The 11,929-nt window shown below is 43.4% G+C and overlaps 2 non-coding genes across 2 annotated transcripts; one reads left to right on the top strand and one right to left on the bottom strand.

The window, feature by feature from the left end:
- Positions 1 to 1,265: 1,265 nt before the first annotated feature.
- trnan-guu (transfer RNA asparagine (anticodon GUU)) lies at positions 1,266 to 1,339 on the bottom strand. Its single transcript has one exon. It is a non-coding gene; the product is annotated as a tRNA-Asn (tRNA).
- A 3,267-nt stretch (positions 1,340 to 4,606) lies between these two features.
- Positions 4,607 to 4,680, top strand: trnah-gug (transfer RNA histidin (anticodon GUG)). The gene has a single exon. It is a non-coding gene; the product is annotated as a tRNA-His (tRNA).
- The last annotated feature ends 7,249 nt before the right edge of the window (positions 4,681 to 11,929 follow it).

Below are 11,929 nucleotides of genomic sequence, written 5' to 3'. Positions count from 1 at the left end.
GTACTGTGCCATAATTTTCTGTGTTCTGTGTTCTATGAAATCGTTCGCGAAAGTGAAAATCTAAGTTCCAGAAACTTTGTACAGTTCACATTTTCTTTATCGAAGCATAACCAAATACAATTTATCACAGATGCATTACATTTGTTGCTCGAACAAGGCTCAAGGCGTAGATTCAGCTTTGCATTGATGTTTGTTTTGATAGATGGGTTGTCACATCTGGTGGGAAATTGATGTTGTAGTCAGGCATACCCGAATAGCTAAGAAAATGTACCAGCATGATAGGGATCCTCGAAGCTTTTGTCTGTGCCCTCGCTGCAGTTGTGTAGCAGGAGCAACATTGGAAAATGTCATATCAGAGCAAACAGCTCTTCAGCGCTGGATTGAGGTTCCAGTGTCTGATGAGATGTGGGTTGTGCGGAAGCATTTTAGGGAAGATCTCTGTTTAAGTGGAACACAACAAAATGTGTTTGCTGCATGCAAACTGATCAATGATGTTGGACAGCAGAGATCCTCCATTGGGACCGCGTCCAAACTGTGTTTACGTGGCGCAGTGGCATGGAATGTCCCCTGCATGATATCAGGAACAAGCCGGCTGCACTGCTGCTTCTTGTTCCAGGCAATATGCATTGTTCACTTTTTTCACTGAAAGCGAATGAAGATCGCTATACCACTGCTGCTGTGAAATCAAGTCCTGCATCAATTCTAACCACAGTTATTTGCAGTGGTGGCGAAAATGAGGGTAATTGTAACGTGATTTTTTGTTAAATTTTTCTCATTTCCTCCATTTCTGTCCCACATTAGGGAACCAATGAGCTTCTTTCTTGATCTGCTGCAATCGTTGCCGTGCAGGCACACCCACATTGTTGATCAGGACGGAAACCCAGCCTCTTTGAGACTGTGATTACGAATCGCCACTTTTCCTCTGTCATTCTCAACCTTGTTTTTTTTTTGGTTTTCTTGTTATAGCATTTTCTGGAAAGTGGCATTGTACTAAACTCCCAGTATAGTGGAAGCGCAGTTTGGGATTGCCCCACAGCCACTTGTGCAAGTCGTTCGTGGCGCAAACAAGTCGAAGCGTCTCATAGACAGCATTCATGCTTTGATGTGTCTGCAACTGCATTCGCCTTGTCATTTTAGCACCAGTTGCACATTAAAGGATATCTGTTTTGGGCTTCGCTCGCTTAGTGATGAGCGAACACGGTTATATTCTTGTAGCCAAAAAGCACCCTGGATAGCGGTCATCGGTTAAAAGTGAAAAAGCACCTCGTCCCTGGGTGGGCTCGAACCACCAACCTTTTGGTTAACAGCCCAACACGCTAACCAATTGCACCACAGAGACCAGCTCCGCTAGCTCCTGCGAACAAACAATTAAATCGGGGATGAGCAAATGTAGCATCGGCCAGATGGGAAGCACAAAAAGAAACACTTTGGTGCTCCTCATGCATGCCGGCCAGATGTCCGAAATTAAGTTGCTTCATTTGCCAGCATTTTGCCCTTATCCCTCGAAACGCTTCTGATTCATGCACGCATCCAGATGCATTTGTAATGTTTTAATTTCACCAGCCCCCACAACTTCCTCCATCAGTTCATTCGATACATGCACCTCATTCTGCGTGAAAAATGCCCCTCAACTCCCATTTCATTTCCCCCCCTCACCTTAAATATATGCCCTGTAGTTTTGGACTCACCCACCTGGTGGGGAAAAAAAAAGATCTCGACCATTCACCCTGTTCATATCCCTCATGGCTTTATAAATTTCTCTAGCTTCTCATCCTCCGAACCTGCAGTGATATTTCGCCCAGCGTTTTCAGCTTCACTCTAAAGTACACACCATGTAACCCTGGTAACGGCATTGTGAATATTTTTTGACTAATTTTACGTGACTTTCTTCATTTCTCAATAATAGCAATAACGTTGGACAACATCAATCTATTTGAAATTGAGCAGTAATACGTGATGAAATGTAAATTTTAATGCTGTTTGAAAATCAGCAGGGCACAATGGCAGCGTATGCTGTTTCTGGAATGCAGTGACTGTCATGGTCGCTTCATACGCAGAATGTCCCCTGTAAGAAACCAGGCACAAGCTGCAGCATTTGCCCGGCCATTACCAATAACAAGCTTCTGCACTGACGTCGACAAAGCTTTCCTGTTTGCTATTCTCGTCAGGCCCCCTTTTTGTGAATATATTCGGAAATCTCTGTGGTTGTGTTGAAAAGGAACACAATTCCACTGAATTGCAGCGCTATTTTTCGTTTAGTTTATCTCCTGCCTGGTCCTGAACTTGTGCTGTTTGTACTGCAGAGATGGTCATCATTTTTAAACGTACACTTGGCATGATCTGACACTTTCAGCAGAGTAGTAATTCTGCATTCTGTTTACGTGCAAAGGCATCCTGGTTCAATTCATGATTTTACTGGTGTCACAGACCACCACAGATTCCTGATTTAGCCTCTCTTTCCAATGCAACTTAAGTTAGTCTCTGAGACGCCAACTTCTGATACTGTCTGTCATGTGTCAAACTGTATGAGTCAAATCGAGAAGTCCTCAGTCATATTTTGCAATAGGGAAGCATGTTGGCATTTTGTAGCGCTGGACACATTAGCGTCTGATACAGTCATGAGAATGAATGGATTTGTGGGAAATTGGCAGTTTCTGAGGGTTGGGAAATGAATCAACGATCAACAAACGGCTTGGAAATTTTCCAATTGTGAAGAAATATTTGCCTAGAGAGAATAAAAGTTATTTTTAAAATTTCAGATCGCAAACAATTCTAGAACGACTTATAAAACTAGTTTATTTACAGGAAAAACGCTGTTCAACTTATTTCAATTCACTTGACTTGCTACAAACTCCACAGGCCATTGAATTTATCAAAAACGAATTCGATTCATCTCATTGAAACATGCGAATGTTACATTCAATACTGCTCAGAATTTTAATCAGCTTATCGTAAAGGGAGAAGGGATGGTTCAAAATGCAAAAAGACTGAGCCTTGCCTGTGGATTTCTTGGGTGGCTCTCAGACAGTATGAAATCTACCGAACATCATCGGGATGTGGTCAAATAATTAAGGTACCATTTAAAAGGGGGAATTGCAACTCTAAGCGACGGTTTCTTTCTGACACGACAGGACTCACCTTTACATTTTAATTGAAAAAAAAGTTCAGTTTCATATATCATACAATTTTATTCAGCTGCACGTGTACAATAAATTTCTTTATGCATGAAGTCAAAGAAAATCGAAACTATTCCCCATCTGCCACAGAATTTGTCTAACTGGTAAGGTACCTCCTTCTGGACCTCGGGATGTAGGTCCATGATTCTTTCAAGCTTACACCACATCTTGACAGCCTGGTTAAACAGGCTTTTGAAATGCTTGAGTTTGAGTTTAGGAGTTGGGAAGTCATATTGAGGTTGTACAGGACGTTGATGAGATCTCTCCTGGAATACAGTGTGCACTTTCAGTCACACAGTTACAGGAGGCATATTATAAAGCTGGCGAGTGTTATGAAGAGTGTTACCAGGATGTTGCCTGGTTTGAAAGGTTTGATTGGTAAAGAAAGGTTGGATAGACTTGGACTTTTCTCGCTGGTGCTTAGGAGGTTGTGCAGCGACCTGATAAAGTTTATAAAATAATGAGACATGTAGCTAGCACTCGTGGTAGTTGTCTTTCCCTGAGGAAGGGGGATTTCAAGACAATGGGGCATTTTTAAGTTACAAGGAGATAATAAAAAAAAACATGAGAGACAGAACATTGCAATTACTGTGAATAAAATGGTGTCAAGTTCCAGCAGAGAAACGGGCGGCAGAGAGGCGGGTGACAGAGAAGCAGGCATGTGAGGACAAATGTCTTTCGTTTGCCAGTGACATTCACCGCTTCACAAAGTGGAGAACATTGAATTGAAGCAGTGATGGTGAATGCCTTGGCTGGTTACTCACCTTGCAAATGCTTTTACCGCTGATGTCACTGTTAACGTCACAATTTGACAGGATGAAAGCTGCAGCAAGACGTGTGGAGCCACTGGGGTAATTGATACAGCGTCTGACTTTGGTTTGAAAGATTGAAATGTTATATCTTCTCTCACTCGAGTGAAGTTGACAGCTTTTCTACCCTTGCAAACTGACAGTTGCTTCCGAAGCGGAATGTATACGCAGCGCTGTTTTTGTCAGATTCCCGGCAGCTGAAGTGATTGGATCGCTGCGTTTGGGAATTGAAATATGCACATGATCTACACGAGTGTGGGACTATTTCAGCTCACTGTCCATTTCATATCTCAGCTCATGGCAACGGCTCTCATTGTCAGAAGAAACTGCTTCTGTTCCACATAAAGTTGCCTTTTGTCGGGGAACCGTGTGTACTGTGACAGAGTGTGGATGTGACGGATACAGAGTGCATATAATCCTGAGGCCCCTGTCACTCTCGGAGGATATATCTTTGTATCTCCTTCTGTGGCTTAACATGAGGACGATACTTCAAGGGGCTTTAACATAGTTTTATCAACTCAAACTTCAGTCCTATTCATTGATTACACAGGTAAACTCTTTGAAATGTGCCCTCGAAAATGAAGAACACCAATTGACTGTTTGTAAATGTTTCCAGGGCCTGTCTCTGTGGCGCAGTTGGTTAGCGCATTCAGCTGTGAAGTGAAAGGTTGGTGGTTCGAGCCCACCCAGGGATGAAGCACTTATTCTGTCTTAAACTAGATGACTCACATTAAGAGGTTTTATTTTTGGCTGCAAGAAGACAACCGTGTTCGCTCCTCATGAATCGAGCGAAGCCCAACACAAACAGGTCTTAATGTGTAGCTGAAGCAAAAATCACAAGGTGAACGCCTTGAATAGATGATGCCTGATGACACGCACTGACACAGTGTTCGAATGGTCTTCTTCCTCGCTATAAAAACTCGAAGACTGGGAGAAACTGATCTGTCACCAAAAGGAGCAATAAAATGAAAAGGCAAAAGCAATGCCTTTGCGTCAAGATGCCAGGGGACTCAGTGCCTACCCTGATAGTCAAATCGTTCGGATTAAGTGCTGTCACCGCCGTGGCCCCCGTTTGATTCCCGATCAGGCGCTCCAAACTATGGTTTGCTAGTTCTTCATGACCTCATGCATTTTAATCCCAAAAATATAGCAAAGAACGACAGATGTTAGAAACCTGAAATAAAAAAAAAATGATTTGATCCTCAATCTGAGAAGTTCTTGTAATTTCTGTGAAGAGAAGCAGAGATAATGCTTCTCATCCACTGAGGCTTTGTTATAACCAGATCAGTTATGGACTTACACATTATAATGTCGGGGAAATAATCACTTTTGTCTGTAGAATCAGCATAATTATCAAAATATTTCTGTACTTTCCAACCGTCAACATTACAACTTTAAAAGGACGTTATCGGCTCTCAAACAGCTTCTATTGCCCTGAGGTGGGGAAACGCTGTGCTAAAATGTTTGTCTTTTCCTTTCCGTTTCTGTCAGTTCGCAGCCACGTCGAATGGAGAATTGATTCCTTTCAGTATCTAGCTCAATATGTGTCTCTGTTTGTCTCATAGTGTTGCTTTGTATCCATCTGAGCCCATTTCACATTTCCCCACTCTCTGTCTGCCCATATCCCTCATTTGCAATTTCTGCTCTTTGAAAAGTCTAAAAGTCGGAGAGTGTTTGAGGGTGGAGGTGATGATGAAGGTGCTGAGATGGTTCCCATCCCCTCCCCCATCACCCCCGGCTGACAGTAAAGTCTAGAATTGGGCTAATATTACTTGGATAATCTGCATGTCCCTTCGAGCCGAGGAAATGAAACACTTCTTCCGTCAAAGTATGATGATCTGTTTGACTTTGAAACAGAATCCCCAATCCAACAGCGAAGGACAAAAGCAACTCCACCACAATCATATGATGACAATGATCTCTCTCCTGTCGGCGTAAGGTGAATGAATGTTGACAGCAGAGAACGAGGATAATCAGCTCGTCATGTCTGTGTCATTACCACTACATTCCCCATTAAGGCTGTAGTTTATCTTGCCTCATAATGTTATTCTCCCAAACTCCAGCAAGATAGGCTCAGTTCTATCCATCAACATCGCCGATTGTGTCAACCATACGGCTTTTGGTAGACATTCAAGCGAGGAATCGTGGGGCTACAGCACCGGAACTGATGGGATGCGAACCCCGGATTTCCTGCTTCCTTACAGGAGCTTTACCCAACTAAGGCCCGGCGCCACAGCCTGCTGTTCACGTTGCCTGCCTTGATATTTGCATTGTTCTGAACATGTAATCAGTAACGCTTTGTCTGCATCAATTTTGCTGGGTGCAAATTTCATATAAACTGGCTTTTGCAAAATACAAATTGTGCACAGTTGAACATTCTCCTCTGGAAATGCACAGAAAGAGACAATCTCCTGATGTATTAGTTCTAAACGGATCATTTCTCCTGACTGAGGGAAGAAATGTGTCCTTTCACATATTGAGGGAAGAAATGTCTCCTTTTCTCAGGCCTAAGGGACAGGCACGATTACGAATAATATTATCCCAGTTCTACAGCGGCGAGGGGAACTAACCTATACCTTCACTCTCAAACACTCTCCGAATTCCGCACTCTTCAAAGAGCAGAAGTGGGAAATGCGGGATATGGACGAAAAGTGGGAGGAATCGAAAGGGGCTGAAATGGATACACAAAGACAAAGAGAGACAAATTGAGACAAATGCTGAGGTTGAAAGGACCAATTCTTCATTTGACATGGCTACGAAGCGACAAGAAAGGAAAGAAAAATACAACAATTTAAGCAGAAGCTGTATCCACCTCAGAGCAATGGAAGCAGCATCAGAGCCAATAATTTCCCTTTTAAGTTGTCAAGTTAACGGATGGGATCTGAGGAGATATTTTGATAAACACGCTGTTTCGACAGATAAAAGTGATTATTTCCCCACTTTACAATATGGAAGTGTGTAACTAACCAAGTTCTGATGAACGATCAATGGATTCACAGCATTACCTCTGTTTCTCTCCATGATGCTGAGAGAGTTGACCAATTCATGTTTTTGTTTCAGATTTCCAGCACTTGTAGTTCTTTGTTCCATATTGGCTTCAATGTCGTTTGGGATGAAATAGGTTACCTCGCAGACTTTTTTTGTTCCAGAATATTAGTAAGCAGTTCTGTGGTGACGCAAAACTAGCCGATGACAATGGGCATTACCTGACTGGGAATTGAACCCATGCTGCGGTGGTGAGAGCACCAAATCCTAACCACTAGGCCATCAGGGAATGTGCTGGGCATAGTGCCCTCCTTTGTCAGTGACACTGCTTTTGCCTAGTCATTTTCTTTTGCTCATTTTGATTGCCAATCAGTTTCTCCCTGTGTTTGAGACTTTATGATTTAGAAGTAAGACCATTCGGCCCATCGTGTCAGTGCGTGTCATTAGGCATCCGTCTCGTCTAGTCGCATTTTCCAGAATTTGGCCCACCTTCTCGATGGTAAACATCAATGAGATTATCCCTGTAATCAATGAATTGGACTGAGGCTTCTTGTAGTACAACTGTGTTACAACCCGCTCAGGGAACTCATCCTCATTTTTAGCCACACCGGAAGACACACAGACACATCCGACGGTGACAGAGACCTCAGGATTACACCTGCTCCATGTGCTTCATGTTCACTCTCCCACCCCCACACATGTTTTCCTGACAAAAGGCCGGTTTATGTGGAACACAAGCAAGTTCCCCTGACAATGAGAACTGGTGTTGTGAGCGCGAGTTTGAAATGGACTGTATGCTGTAAATGATCCACACACTGCTTGTGCACAACCTTTAATTTCCAATTACTTCAGTCTGACAATAATAATGCCTGTCACCCATTCCTCTTTGGAATCATGTGTCGAAAAACTGCCGGCTGTACTCGAGCGTGGTAGGACTTAAACCTAAAATCGTCTAATCTGAAGTCAGACGTGGTATCCGTATTTCCACGGGCCTTAAACGCAACCCCACAGAAGATATCTTGTAAAGTTATGCTGTTAACTGGGACCAAAGGAGAAACGTGATTCTCGAGGTGAACATCAGCAAAGTTAATCACTGTCACTGCTTCACTTCATTGGGCCCCGCTTTGTGAAGCTGTGAATTTCTTTGGCAAAGGAAGCACATTTGTCCTCAGGAGCCTGCTTTGCTGTCACCTGTTTCTCTGCCCCTGCTTGCCATCATTTTATTCACAACTACTGCGCTAGTTTATGACCCACTCCAATGAAATGTACTGTCATACTTTGAATCAAGGTCTCTTCGAGTCAAGGCTGTGAACAAATACAGCGAGAAACCTCTGATCCTTTCTAGCCAGGAATGTGGAAATTGGTGAGTTGAATGATGCCTTTAATCGGGCAGCCCCTTCACTGCCGCTCAAAACAAGCTCCTGTTAGCATCAGCCAGTTTGTACCTTGCTGCAGCACATCTAATGAACAACTTCAGGTTATCACATCTCCACTTTCTTCACATTGAAACTCAGGGCGATAATATGAATTATTTCGAAGCTTAGATGGAGAAACATTTCTGGTGATGTTGGTTCTGATGTGAAGAATGGACCGAGAACATGTACAAGTCAGGTCACAAGGCTAACTGTCAGTACATCTCATGTTTCGGTGGTAAGGACTCAGATCTTGCATCGCCCAGCCCTGGATGCAATTCTTTCAGGAAATAAAAATGTCTTCCTCTTGTGTGAGTTAGCCAAACAAAAGATGATTTCCAGGTCTCACACAGAATACAGTCTGAATAAGTCAGAATCAGTCCAGTGAGAGTTTGCTTCTATCTCGAAGGACAATGACAGCATATACATGAGAAAACTAAAAATCCATATTGTCCCCTCTAAGAATCTCACCATCCTCAGTTGGAAATATAACACTGTTCCCTCAGTGTCACTGGGTCTCAATCCTGGAATTCCCTCACAGCTGCCATCACGGCTGTCGTTACGGGCCATGGATTACAGGAAAGTGACTCATCAACTCCAGCATGGAGTAGTTAGAGACAGAGAATGAAATTCCAGATTATGCTTATGATTTGACCAGAAGAACCTTTGCTAGTTTCACATTTCCAGAATAAAGTCTGGGACATTCATTGTGGAGACACAGAAACAGCCTCATCCCACCCACTGCTGAGACATCCATGTCACCGGGAACAGGCTCCCCTGCAGCCAGGGCCACCTCCCTTTGGGCCTTTCTGCTTTTTGTCTGTTCCTCAGTATATGACTGTGTCAGATCATACATTTTCACATTGAATTCTGGTTATTTCAATGTCTCAGATCAGGGAATAGCATCGAGAACAACAGAGCCAATATCCCAGCGTCTTTCAGAAGGGAAAGGTGCTTTGACAATCAGAAATGTCATGCTTCGCACTCCCCTGAGTCTGATTCACAAAGTGTTATGAACGGTTTTAGAAGCTGGAAACTGGGTTATCTGTTTTATTTCCTTTTACTTTTCCAGCCAGCAGCTGACAGTTTTGGTGCTGTTTATAATGTAGGAGGTGAGTAGCGGTGCGTTTGGGCAGTTTGATTAAGTTGATGGCGTGGAATTCGTTTCACTGACCAGGGTCGGGAAACAGTGTACTTGCATTTAAGGGCAGTTAAAAGAGACACGCTTGTATTTATATAGCGCTTATCATCACCAATGAGGAAGCCAGTTTACCATGATAAGACATTGTTTAAAACTTGATTCATTTTCCTCCGAATGTGGTATAAAGTCAGGAGTTACAGGACACCAGGTCACAGACTGACAGGTTTGTCGAAAATCACAAGCTTTCAAAGTACATCTCCTTCATCAGGTGAATTCCATGCATGTGATACATTCACAGCAAAGACCCTTTCAGATCATAGACCGAAATCGATTTCGTAATGAACCACTTCCGGGTTCCCCCAAAAATTAAAAAAAACACGTCAAAGGGAACAAAGCCTTACACAGGATTCAAACCTGTAACTTTTTGTACTCACAACATCCAAATGAAGTGACAATCAGACCACGAGACCAACAACCCAGACTGGCTATGTCCCCTTTAACAATAAATCAGATGCTACTCAGGCAGTGAAAGTGTCCCTACCTCAGATGTAGGGGACCAGAGTTCATGTTCCAGCTGCTGCCAGACGTGAGTAATAACATATCTGAAGCCATTGATTGGAGAATTATTCCCCATTGCTTCAGGCAGTGAAAGTGGCAAAGAACATCGTCACACTCTGCCTCCCTGTTCCTGGGACGGTGCTATTGGTCCCATCTGCTGGGAGAGGGTTCTCTCCATTGGCAGATGCATTGAATCATTTCTCTCCATGGGCAGGTAGTGCTGGGAGATGGTATATAGTCTGCAGCTCCCTCTCAAACATTGGAAGATACAAGCAGCAGAAGCAGTGGAATCAGGCTTGTGTGGCCAATTGGAAATGACAATTTGGGACTTTTGTTGAATGACATTTACTAGAGACAGACAGAAGCTTGAAGAACTGCCGAGAAATAGAGAAGATGAAACTGGGTTGTCATCCGTTCAGCAACTTAAATGGGATCTCTCCGTGCAGCCTTTTTGGTATTCAGAAAACGTTTGCAGACAGAAACACTGCAACTATCACCTCAGCAACGCGGGCGTATGTGCGTTTGCTGCATCCAGAGCTGGAGTTTATATCTGACACCAACAGTTCCCGATTTAGAGAATCCAGGTGAAACACTCATTCACTGAGAGACATCCTCAACGGCCCTGAGTTACGGGGCTGCAGACAGTATAACGTGGAAGGGAGGGTTAATAATGAGCCCTTGTTTCTCCCCCACCCGCTCCTTCACAGGGACAGGGAGAGTGATGTCATAACCTAATGGCGTCATTCCCACATAAAAAAAATGCCGTTCAGCCCGTTGGGTCCACGGTCACTCTCTGCCTCTTTTATTTCTCTGTAGTTATTCACAATCGGTGATATCTATCCCTAATAATGGTGAACTATGTCTGTGTCACGATGCTGTCTCCAACATGATGATCGTCTTGTTCTTCATGTCTGAAACAGCATGTGCAATTACTGCATTTCTTGGCGGGGGGAGAAAACTGGAAGTAATGTGTTTCAGCTTCACCCGCATAATCCCAATTTAGAGAAGACCGACGGTGAACAAGAGTGAAGTATTGAGAACTTGCAAAGTGTGTCACCTCACCTGCCTATCAGTATGAATGAATAATTTCAGGCACATATCCCCGCTTCTGGAAGTTTTACACTCCGAAGTACCTATCAGAGTCACGTTGCATGGGTGAACAACCTGAAACATTTATTTCCACTTTGAACATGTGTTTCTTTTGGCCGTGTTCACTGCAATGGTACCTCTGCCCCATGACCAGTTCAGGCAGCCCGACCTCTGTCCACAAAGCTGGCTTTTCGGACAGCTCACTTGACATTGTGAGAAAAGTGAAGCAAACAAACTGGGCTCGTCTGGGAGTTGAAGCTGTTCATTGCTGCTTTCACTTACTGAAACAACTGTTTTATTTTAACGTAATCAGCTTGTTCAGAGATGTTACGACACACCTCTGGAGCAGATGGGACTTGATCCCGTGTCTCCAACATCCGAAATAGGGACAATATCACTGAATGGGAGTAACCTAGTTTGCTATGAAGAACCATAACTATTGCTTGTTGGTCTGAAGCATCACTTTTCATTTTGGGTTATTGTAGAAGTTGCAAGAAGCCTGGGGTTCACACTCCAGCTGAGCCCTTATGATCTCCAACTGTGTGCTTTACTCGATGGTTGACATGCTCTATAGAAAAGTTTCAAGAGTATCTGAAAATGACTCATTATGAATCAATGTCAGTCTGAGATCCCGAAGGGTCTTTGCAGTGAATATGCATCTTCAGAAAACAAAGAGTTAAGTTTTAAAGAGCGCCTGTCCACGGGCAAACTGGCTTCATCTCTGCTTTGGAAAAGTGCTATCTGAATACAAATTTATCT

The sequence above is a fragment of the Stegostoma tigrinum genome, chromosome 11 (genome assembly GCF_030684315.1).
Source record: "Stegostoma tigrinum isolate sSteTig4 chromosome 11, sSteTig4.hap1, whole genome shotgun sequence".
Taxonomy (NCBI): Eukaryota; Metazoa; Chordata; class Chondrichthyes; order Orectolobiformes; family Stegostomatidae; genus Stegostoma; species Stegostoma tigrinum.
Note: the sequence above shows the minus strand (reverse complement) of the source record. Positions and strands in the feature narration are given on the sequence as shown.